Consider the following 10,926-nt stretch of genomic DNA (forward strand, 5'->3'; position numbering starts at 1 on the left):
AATGCCAGTGACTTGCGACCACCCCCCCCCCCCCCCCCCCCCCCCCCCCACCCCCGCCTTCTATGTTTATATTTACAACACAAAGTGCAACAACCATGGGCTATAGTAATTTATTAATCTGTTTATTATTAACCTGACTTAAAGACACTTAGGCCCAATCCCAATTTTACCCCTTAGCCCTTCCCCTTACCCCTACCCCTCATTTTGCGCATTCCCGTGAAGGGGTAGGGGTGTCCCAATTCTCTTTAGCTTGAAAGCATAGGGCTAGTGGGAAGGGGTAAATAGCCCTTGAAACTATTTTTCAGGAGCACACTCGAAACCAAGGGGTATGAAAATTTCCCAGAATACAGAATACACCAGCCACAATGGCAGGATCGCTGCACCCGGAAGTAAGGAGATCCACAAATTATTATTATTTTTTTTTTTTGTCATTTATTACAAACTTTTACAAGGAACAACACATGTTTTAATATATTCATAGCCGCGTTCGTGTTTTACTGTCATGCTTTTAAAACAAAATGTAAAAAAAAACCCACTAAATTTGGCTGTCTTTAATCCATAATGATAACTCCTGTACAGCAGTCCCACAACATTCAGTCACTCGAATCCCCTGTAAGAAAAGTCTAGTGGCTGAAAATGAGCTTTTTACAGTGTCTGCATTAATATTAGTGTTACTTTCTGGTGTGATTACATTGAATATGGTCACGGTGTAAATGTGCAGTGCAATTACGAGCTTATTGGCACATTATAACGGTATGAGAACATGATTTACTGAAGATAAATACCAGAAAATAAAGCAACTGGAATAACTACAGCAGTCACGATCGTCTAATCTCATATGAAGCAAGAGATCGCGATGACGTGTGCTGTAGTGCTGTCCCATTTCATAGGGGTAAATGTTGAAGCCCTTCCCCTTCACACTCTGTTTTAAGGGCCAAGGGGAAGCGGTACAAAAATAGAATTGAGATTGGGCCTTAATGTGCACAATGTTTTCAGCACAAGTATATTCTTGGTTTAATTTTAAAGATCGCCACTCAGAGATCATCCTCTATGTTCAATTGTGGCCTATATTTGTTTTTAATGCATTTGATTGCCATAAAAATGTCAGTTTAATCTGGTGCTATAAAATATATATATATTTTTTTTTTGCTATTGCGGTGTTGTTAGTCTAACGTAAACACAATTAAACAAATAAAAATGGAAAGGCTGGTGGCGTTTTGTTTGCATGCTGTTGTTTTATGTAACAATTTACTACTATTATTTTATCTTCTGTGGCTTCTGGATACAATTTATTTGACCCCCCCACCTCCCCCCCCCCATCCACCCACTTTGGGATCCACTGTTATAGTCCACTCTCCCCCACTGCTCAAGAAATATATTTCTTATTTAGAGTTCTTAGAGTTTTTGTCTTGTCAATTTTTTTTTCCTAGTCCAAATATCTACAAATGGTTAAATCAAGTTGCAATCACACAAAAAAAATGAATAAATAAATAAAAATAAAAGATTTGCTGATACTAAATACTTGGTTGAAGTCAGAATTATTAGACCGCCTGTTCATTTTCTTTCCCCCAATTTCTGTTTAAGGGAGAGAATTTTCTCAACACAGTTTTTTTTATTTTATTTATTTATATTTTCAATCATATTAGTGTTAATAACTCCTCTCTAATAACTGATTTATTTTATCTTTGTCATGATGACAGTAAATAATATTAGACTAGATATTCTTCAAGACACTTCTATACTGCTTAAAGTGACATTTAAAGGCTTAACTAGGTTAATTAGGTTAACTAGGCAGGATATGGTAATTAGGCAAGTTATTATATATCGATGTTTTTTTTTTCTGTGGACAATCGAAAAAAATAGCTTGGAGGCTAATAATATTGACCTTAAAATGGCTTTTAAAAAATTAAAAGCTGCTTTTATTCTAGCCCAGGGGTGTCCAAACTCTGTCCTGGAGGGCCGGTGTCCTGCAGATTTTAGCTCCAACTTGCCTCAACACACCTGCACGGATGTTTCTAGAAAGCCTAGTAAGTGCTTGATTAGCTAGCCCAGGTGTGTCTGATTGGGGTTGGAACTAAACTTTGCAGGACACCGGCCCTCCTGGACCGAGCTTGGACATGCCTGTTCTAGCCGAAATAAGACTTTCTCCAGAGGAAAAAATATTATCAAACATACTGTAAAAATTTCCTTGCTCTGTTAAACATCAATTTGGGAAATATTTAAAAAAATAAATAAATAAAAATCAAAGGGAGGGAGGGGAGGGTGCGAATATTTCTGTCTTCAACTGTATATAAAATGTTAAAACAAGACGGTTCACATGAGTTTATGTGACCAAATACACAATTCATCAAGCAGATGTGCGGAGAACTGGATGGGGAGGAAAGGTGCATGTCAAAACATGCTTTACACTGATGACAATATTGAGGTGACGTATGCAGAGAAAAACATAAATGTATGTGAGGAGATGTGCACTGACATGATGATTCCTGATAGTGATCATGCTAAACAGCATTCATGATAATTTCTCTAAATATAGCACACACCGTTGAGTGTTATTCACAAACGTATAACTGGTCAGAATTATTAGCCCCCCTGTTTATTTTTCCCCCAATTTCTGTTTAACAGAGAGAAGGTTTTTTTCTTCAGCACATTTCTAATGATATAAGTTTTAATAACTCATCTCTAATAACTGATTTATTTTATCTTTGTCATGATGACAGTGAATAAATAGACTAGATATTCTTCAAGATATTAGTATTCAGCTTAAAGTGACATTTTAAAGGCTTAACTAGGTTAATTAGGTTAATTAGGCAGGTTAGGGTAATTAGGCAAGTTATTATATAATGATGGTTTGTTCTGTAGACAGTTAAAAAAAATAGCTTAAAGGGGCTAATAATATTGACCTTAAAATGGTTCAGTTTTAAATTTATTATGCTTTTATTCTAGCCGAAATAAAACAAATAAGACTTTCTCCAGAAGAAAAAATATTATCAGACATACTGTGAAAATTTCCTTGCTCTGTTAAACATTATTTGGGAAATATTTAAAATGTTTAAAAAAATTCAAAGGGAGCTAATATGTCTGATTTCAACTGTATATGCTGTTAATGTTTCGTAAAGAGCACCTATTATGAAAAAATACTTTTATAAGGGGTTTAAACACAGTTGTGTGGCAGCAGTGTGTGAATATAACCAGACAATAATGGTAAAATTTCATTAATTGTACATTTGTTATAATCAGACTTGATAAAAACCATCTGCAGAAACACTTTGATTGACATTCTACCTTTGTACGGGTCATCAGAGGAGGAAAGCTCCACCCACTAGTGACCATCTCTGATATATTTCTGTATTTCTCCAGTAATGATCATGCTCTCGTTCTTATTGTTAATTTATTTATTTATTTTATTTATTTATTTTTTTATACACAAAAATAAGTTAAAGGCAATACCTAGATTTAATACTTTTCTGGCTGAAATTTCCTTCAATATTGAATCTCTTAAGCTTATTAATAATAATAAAAATAATACGTTTTTTTTAACTTATGATAATATATTTTTTCTTAATGATTGAGGCTTTGTAAAGGTTTTTTTCCTCCTTTTTTTTTTGTTAGTTTTTTTTTTTCTTCAGTGCAGTGATGTACTTTATTTTAAAATAATAATAAACTAGTGACCATCTCTCCCTCTTTCGCATAAACACAGCAGCTGTCCACTATTAGACTTTTGAGCTGCTGAAGTTAATAACAGCAACTAAGAGGATATGAATTCTGAAACGCTTTCACATTTCCACACAGATGATGTTAGTGCTGTTTTGAATCTTCCACTATGCTGACACACAGGCATTTGTAGCTCCGCCCCCTTTTTTTTTTTTTTTTTTTAAAGAGCTCAATCTCATTTGAATTTAAAGCGACAGTCACCAAAAATAACACAAAGCCTACAAGGGTCAGTTTCAGAGAGTTAGAAACCAATATTGTGTGGTCTTTTGAGCTGAAACTTTACTACACACACTCTAGAGACATCAGAGACTTATTTTACATCTCAATATAGAATAATTTGCATAATCGGTCTTGTTTAAAGGCACAGCTCACCCAAACTAACAAAAATATATTATTTTGTGTGTCAACACTTATCAGAATATTTAGTTTTGTGTTCAACAGAAGAAATAAGTCTGTAAAAGTTTAGAAATGTTTGAGTAAATGAAGAATTGTAATTTTTGGGTGAAGTGTCACTTTAAGCTGGATGGGGTGTATTTGAAGGAATAGCCAACGATGCATATTAGTCAAAATTATAGATCTTTCTTTTTTGCCAAACAATAATTATAATATTAAAGATCTTCTTCCATGAAGACATTTTTGCCTTTTAATGTCATTTAATGCATGCATGTATACTTCATCAGTCATCCAGGATTGACATCAGACTCTAGATTTGGTTTGCAATCTTTTCCCATTGCTTTACTTTCCCATTTAAGTAATTACACATAATTATAGCCGTTTATAGAAAGTAATGCTTGCTTTTTAATGATATATCATTAAACATGCGTTTACAGGCTCTTCATTACAGCACACTGGAAGTCTAAAGGTATTTACATTTCAGAATCATTCACAATCACAGGTGTATACTGCAGGCTCTGCTGTAGGTCAATGGTGCATTAACTCTGCAGGACAGTGAAACCAGGGGTGTGTTTCTCATGTGTATTGTTATGTAACGATGGGCACAAGTTGGACCCCTGAACAGTCCCACCTATCCGTGCTTTCTGTAATCCTGAAGATCCTGATTAGCTTGATCAGGTTTGTTTGATAAGACTTGAAGCTAATGTTTGTAGGACAAGAGTAAAAACATCCAGGGTGACTTGCAAATGAGGATAAAGGATAAGTGACTTTTTTTTATGAGGGTTTAAAATGGGGATTTTGTGGAAGTGCAATAAGAGGATAATTGCAAAACCACTCAAATAATAATCTGATCAGCTTGTAAAATGACCAAATACTGTATGTGACTCTGGACGACAAAACAACGACACCACCAAAAAGGGAGAAGTTGCACAGGTATATTTGTATACTCAAGAAAAAAAGAAAGATAATATGATCAATTTGTCACATGGTTATTAATTTAGGGCAGCCATGCCATTTTCTTTACAGAATAGACACATTTAATGCCAAAAACCATTGTAATATTAAGGAAATATCTTTTTTTTGTTTGTTTTTTTTGGTATATTTCCTATCATACATGCTCAACAAAAGATTTTTCCTGGTTGTTCAATCTACTTCTATAAAATTAGCTGAAATGACACACTAATTCAGTTTTTTAGCAATTCAGCAACTTAATTTCTTTATTACACTTAAATTTGCAAAAACAATTGGTAACACTGTTTTGATGGTCCAGTTGAGTATTAGTAGACTGTCTAATATTATATACTTATAATCTAATGAGAATTAGTTGGCATGTAGATGCAATGTAACTTAAATTCAACAAACGGACCATCAAAATAAAGTGTGAGCAAAAAATTACAGTGCAAGTTAACTTAATTGATTTGTGTATTTTGTGATTCACAAGTTTTCCAAATATTTACAGTTGTGAATTGCATTATGGGATGTTGATTATATTTGATCATTACACGACAAGGCATCGAAATGTAGTTTTGGTGTAAGGTCAGAATTATTAGCCCCCCTATGAATTTTTTTTCTTTTTTCTTTTTCCAATATTGCCCAAGTGATGTTTAACATGGTAAGGAAATGTTCACAGCATGTCTAATAATATTTTTTCAGAAAATCTTATTTTTTTATTTCAGCTGGAATAAAAGCAGTTAATTTATTATGAACCATTTTAAGAACGACATTATTAGCCCTTTTAAGCTATTTTTTTTTTTTCGATAGTCTACAGAACAAACCATCGTTATACAATAACTTGACTAATTACCCTAACCTGCCTAGTTAACCTAATTAAACCTTTACATGTTACTTTAATCTGTATAGAAGTGTCTTGAAGAATATCTAGTCTAATATTATTTACTGTCATCATGGCAAAGAGAAAATAAATCAGTTATTAGAGATGAGTTATTAAAACTATTATGATTAGAAATGTGTTAAAAATCTTCTCTCTTTTAAATAGAAATTGGGGGAAAAATAAACAGGGGGGCTAATAATTCAGGGGGGCTAGATTCAACTGTAGGTGTAAAATAATAATATAGGTTAAAATAATAATGTTTAAGAAATAATATCTCGAGAAATAAGTCTAAAATAACAAAAAATGTGCTGCAGTTTATTACGAGGTTTCTGTAGGGTAATATACAACACCAACACAGACAATATAGCACTGCAAACTATTACACATGTTCAAGATCCCATAATGCAATTCAAAAGCAGAAATGTATATGGGGGAAAACCTATAAAATAAAAAAAATATGTATCACAAAATATTGTTACAGTCTCAACTTAATTTTGATTCGTAACAAGAGAACATTGATATAAACTTAATTTTGAAAACTTCATTTTGAAAATTATTATTATTAGTAGTAGTATAGTAGTTGTAGTAGTATTACTGTAGTATTATACATTTGTTTATGTATTATTATTATTATTATTATTATTATTATTATTAATATTATTATTATTATTTACCATCATATTTAAGTTTTCAAGTAGTTGTCTCGCAGCCAAATATTGTCCAATCTCAAACCACACATCACTGGAAAGCTTATTCTTGTCAGCTTTTGTAATAAAAAAAAAAGCGTAATAAAATTAAAACACATTGACCCTAATAACCGGTTTAGTGGTCAGGTGTAAAGAACCATTCAACTGAATAACTTTTTCCCCACTGTATGTCAATGTTCTACCTTTTTGTTAAAAGATCTACAAATCTTATTTCCTTGTACCCCGATCCAGATGAATGTGAAATGTAAAACGTGTATATTTTACATTTGTATAGATTGTTTAAACATTTATGTGGGACACTTGAAGTTATTATTTATTGATCATTTGTTGTTGTTACTGTGAGATTTTTGTGTGTGGCACTGTTGTGAAATGAGCACTCTTGACTGCAAACCAAATCTACCTTTGGGTATAAATAAAGTAACCTAACCAACACTAATATGCCTACATTTACATGTTCATTAAAATAAGGTATTAAATACAATCTTACCTCAAATCCTTAAACCTGCAAATAAGAATAATGCCTGTACTATATATCTCTTGTTAGCAGCGCTATACAACATCAGGTCATATAGGTTCCTTTACCAAATCCTTCATAAATAATAATCTGATCATGAAACCCATTTACAGTGGATTAAATCTCGTTTATTCAGATGATGCTGAGTCTCTAGTCTCTCGCTGTGGCCTTGTAGATTTCATTTAATATGTAGACTTTATTTAATAAAATTAATTTACAGTTTTACAGCATTTGCTTTGAAAATACTTAATGTCTGTAATAATAAAGTCCAGTCAATTTCATTAAAATAATTTGGCTATTATTTTTTTGTATAATTTCAGAAAGAAAAAACATTGATTAAATTCAACATGATTAAAATGAGCATAATCAAATTTACAACCATTTTCTGTTACAACGATCATAGCACTAAACCAGTGTTTCCCAACCCTGTTCCTGAAGGCACACCAACAGTACACATTTTCAACCTCTCCCTAATCAAACACACCTGAATCAACTTACAACATCAGAAGAGACTTAAACACCTGAAGTTAATGGGTCAGAAAAGGGAGACATCCAAAATATGTACTGTTGGTGTGCCTCCAGGAACAGGGTTGGGAAACACTGCACTAAAAATTCAAAGTCAAATGTCAGCATGTCTTGCCGAGGAAAGGCTGCCCTCGCCCGATACACAAGTGATGAGCGCCATCATCACGTGGAGGTCGACATCTCCACAATTGTCAAAGGACATTTTAAAATGCTGTATTCTTATTGTTAATATCAGATGTCATTTTCAATATTAGCACTGGTTCTGTTAATCAAAAAATACTGTAGTAAGTTATAGTAAATACCACAGTGCTTTTGAACACTCTTCAGTCAAGTTCCTCAGTTAATCTGTTGATATCACAGTAACACAACAGCTATAGTAACATAAACCCAATAACACTGTAGGGTATAATATACTACATCAGTTTTCTGTAGTAAAAGATAAAGTATACTAGTTTATTTGGATTTATTTATTGAACGGGATAGCCCCTTGAGATTAACCATCTCATTTTCGAGGGGGTCTCTAAGAAGTACATCAGAGTACTTGATGTCATGACAAACAAGCAGCACACTTCACCTGAAACGCTTCCCACAGTCTAAAGCCTTAGTAAACAAAAACATATAATCAAAAGTACGAACAATTTGATATCCAAATCAATAATAAACATTTAAATCGGAACCAATATTTATAACATTTACAAGCTGTTTCCTAAAGGGAAAATAAATGAGCCCTGAAAAGACTAAAGGACTTAATTGATCTAAAAGAGGAAGGAAGATTGTTCCAGTCAGAGGGAGCTTTGTATTTAAAGGACCTACAGCCACTTTCTGTTGTAATTCTGGGACCAATAAATAATTCTGTTGCACATGATGAAGCGAATATGAGGAGGTAAATGAAACAAACTACTTTAGATAAGCAGTTATAATGATAATTAATCATAATACACACATGTATTAGAGTTCATTAAATATTAATGACATGCTTTAATATATGCAGTTAGCTGTAAAACATGTTACTATGGTATAGTTCACAAAACGCTAGTATTTACTATAAATTACTATAGTATTTTATTATGTGGGTTATCAGGGCGATAAACTGACTGATTCATTCAGAATGAAGGAAGTGATTCTTACCTTCTGAATGTTCCAGTAGATTAAAGACTGGGTTTAATGCTTGAGTTTTCCTTCTCCAGCAGTTCCTCCTCAGGTAAATCGGTGTTTCCTGCTGTTTTTACTGCGGTGTTTTCTCAACCTGCTCCAGTGCTCACATACTTCTGACACTCTCCACATTCTGCACTGCCTCATGTCTCAGCGTGTTATCAGTCGCTCTCTCTCTCTCTCTCTCTCTCTCTCTCTCTCTCTCTCTCTCTCTCTCTCTCTCTCTCTCTCTCTCTCTCTCTCTCTCTCTCTCTCTCTCTCTCGCTCGCTCGCTCGCTCGCTCACTCACTCACACACTCACTTTCTCTCTCGCGCACAATTTTCTCTCTCACTCGCATGCACTTGGTCTCTCTCTCTCTCTCTCTCTCTCTCTCTCTCTCTCTCTCTCTCAAACACACACACACACTCACAAACAAACATGTTCACTTAATTCAGTTAATTCAAAGAGCTTAATTGGCATGATGTGTCAAGTATTACCAAAGCATTGCAGATAACATTAAACAATGAATAGATAGATAGATAGATAGATTCCATCCATTCATCTTTCTATATATCTATCTATCTATCTATCTATCTATCTATCTATCTATCTATCTAGAATATCTATGAATGCATATTGGGGTGGCACTGTGGCCTCAGAGCAAGAAGGTTGCTGGTTCGAGTCTCGGCTGGGCCAGTTGGCATTTCTGTGTGGAGTTTGCATGTTCTCCCCATGTTTTTGTGGATTTCCTCCGGGTGCTCCGGTTTCCCCCACAGTCCAAACACATGCAATATAGGGAATTGATTAACTAAATTGGCCGTAGTGTATCTTTGTTTCCATCCAAAAATGCGAATGAACTTTATGCCCAAATCTGGATTATCGCATTAAAGACGTGCGAATAAAGCAGCGTTTCCATCCAACAAGTCAAAGAGAATAAAATCATCACTTCCTGATTAACTGGCGCCAAATATCAACAGTAAAAACCAATTTACTGCGGTAGTAATATTTTCTTCATCTAATAAATGACTTGCGTCTCAGAAGGCAATCCCAACACAATCTCACGGCAATTCGTAACTTTTTGATTTAGTGGCTAATTCGTATGAATTCGTATGATCTAATTTGTACAATTTAGTACGATTTGCTCATCCAATGACGGTTGGGTTTAGGGGTGGGGTTAGGTGCCACGCCTACTTTTTAAAATCGTACAATTTCGTACGACTGAACTCGTTCGAATTCGTATGAATTAGCCACTAAACTGTCAAAACCTAAAATACTGACGTTTTCTCGTGAGATCAGACTGGCAGTCCTGACACGCAGTGAACGTGCGGTGGCGTTTGAAGGTGTCAGACCTGGAGCACAGACGCTCTTGATTCTGGAGGTCATTAATAATATAATAACACTAATACTAAACATTAAGGCGTTTTAGAATGACCAAAACAACAGTTCAGATGGTTTACAGTGTGCTCAGCCTGCTAGTTTGTCCATTTGCACACATTTTCATCATCATATGATCTCTTATAACAATATCACATGACCTTTTTAATGCGCATACTGGAGTTTGTGCGGTGAAAAATTGTTTATGCGCATCTTTTCATATCGAATAAGTTTATCCTAGTCCGTTATGCACAAGTTTTTTTTTTTTTTAAGTGCATTTTCAAAATGTAAAACTGTTTCTCCAATACCTGTCACTGATATTCTCGCAAGACGATGCGAGCATTAAAGAAACATCATGCATATTATACATAATAAAGTATCAGACATCATTTAGCCATACATAAATGTGAAACTTAAATTTAGAAGGAATTATATCTTTAGTCATCACTTGCATAACATAACATTTCAACAAAATATAAAATTATTGATATTAATCTGGCTCTTACAATGTGTATAAAGCATCTGTTTTATGAAAAGTGCCTCTCATATGATATGTGAATGACTCGTACAGATTTACTGTGACATTTCCTCGAGTAAAAATGACGTTGTCTAAAAATTTGCCGTACACCACACCCACCAAAGGGTACCCTTTGGGCAGTGGAAACGCAAGCTTGGAAAAAGGTGACCCGTACTGTACTGTACCTCTCAGTGGAAACGGGCCATAGGCGCAAGGTAT

At 34.3% G+C, this 10,926-nt stretch overlaps 1 protein-coding gene across 1 annotated transcript in view; it reads right to left on the minus strand.

Annotated features, from left to right (window-relative positions):
• Positions 1-8,978, minus strand: part of ltb4r2a (leukotriene B4 receptor 2a) — a 54,460-nt gene extending 45,482 nt beyond the window's left edge. The window contains exon 1 of the mRNA XM_056460904.1: positions 8,813-8,978. The gene's annotated coding sequence lies outside the window, so the exon portion shown is untranslated. The remainder of the gene's footprint in view (positions 1-8,812) is intronic.
• Between the last annotated feature and the right edge of the window lie 1,948 nt (positions 8,979-10,926).

Source organism: Danio aesculapii, chromosome 7, assembly GCF_903798145.1.
Source record: "Danio aesculapii chromosome 7, fDanAes4.1, whole genome shotgun sequence".
Classification (NCBI taxonomy): domain Eukaryota; kingdom Metazoa; phylum Chordata; class Actinopteri; order Cypriniformes; family Danionidae; genus Danio; species Danio aesculapii.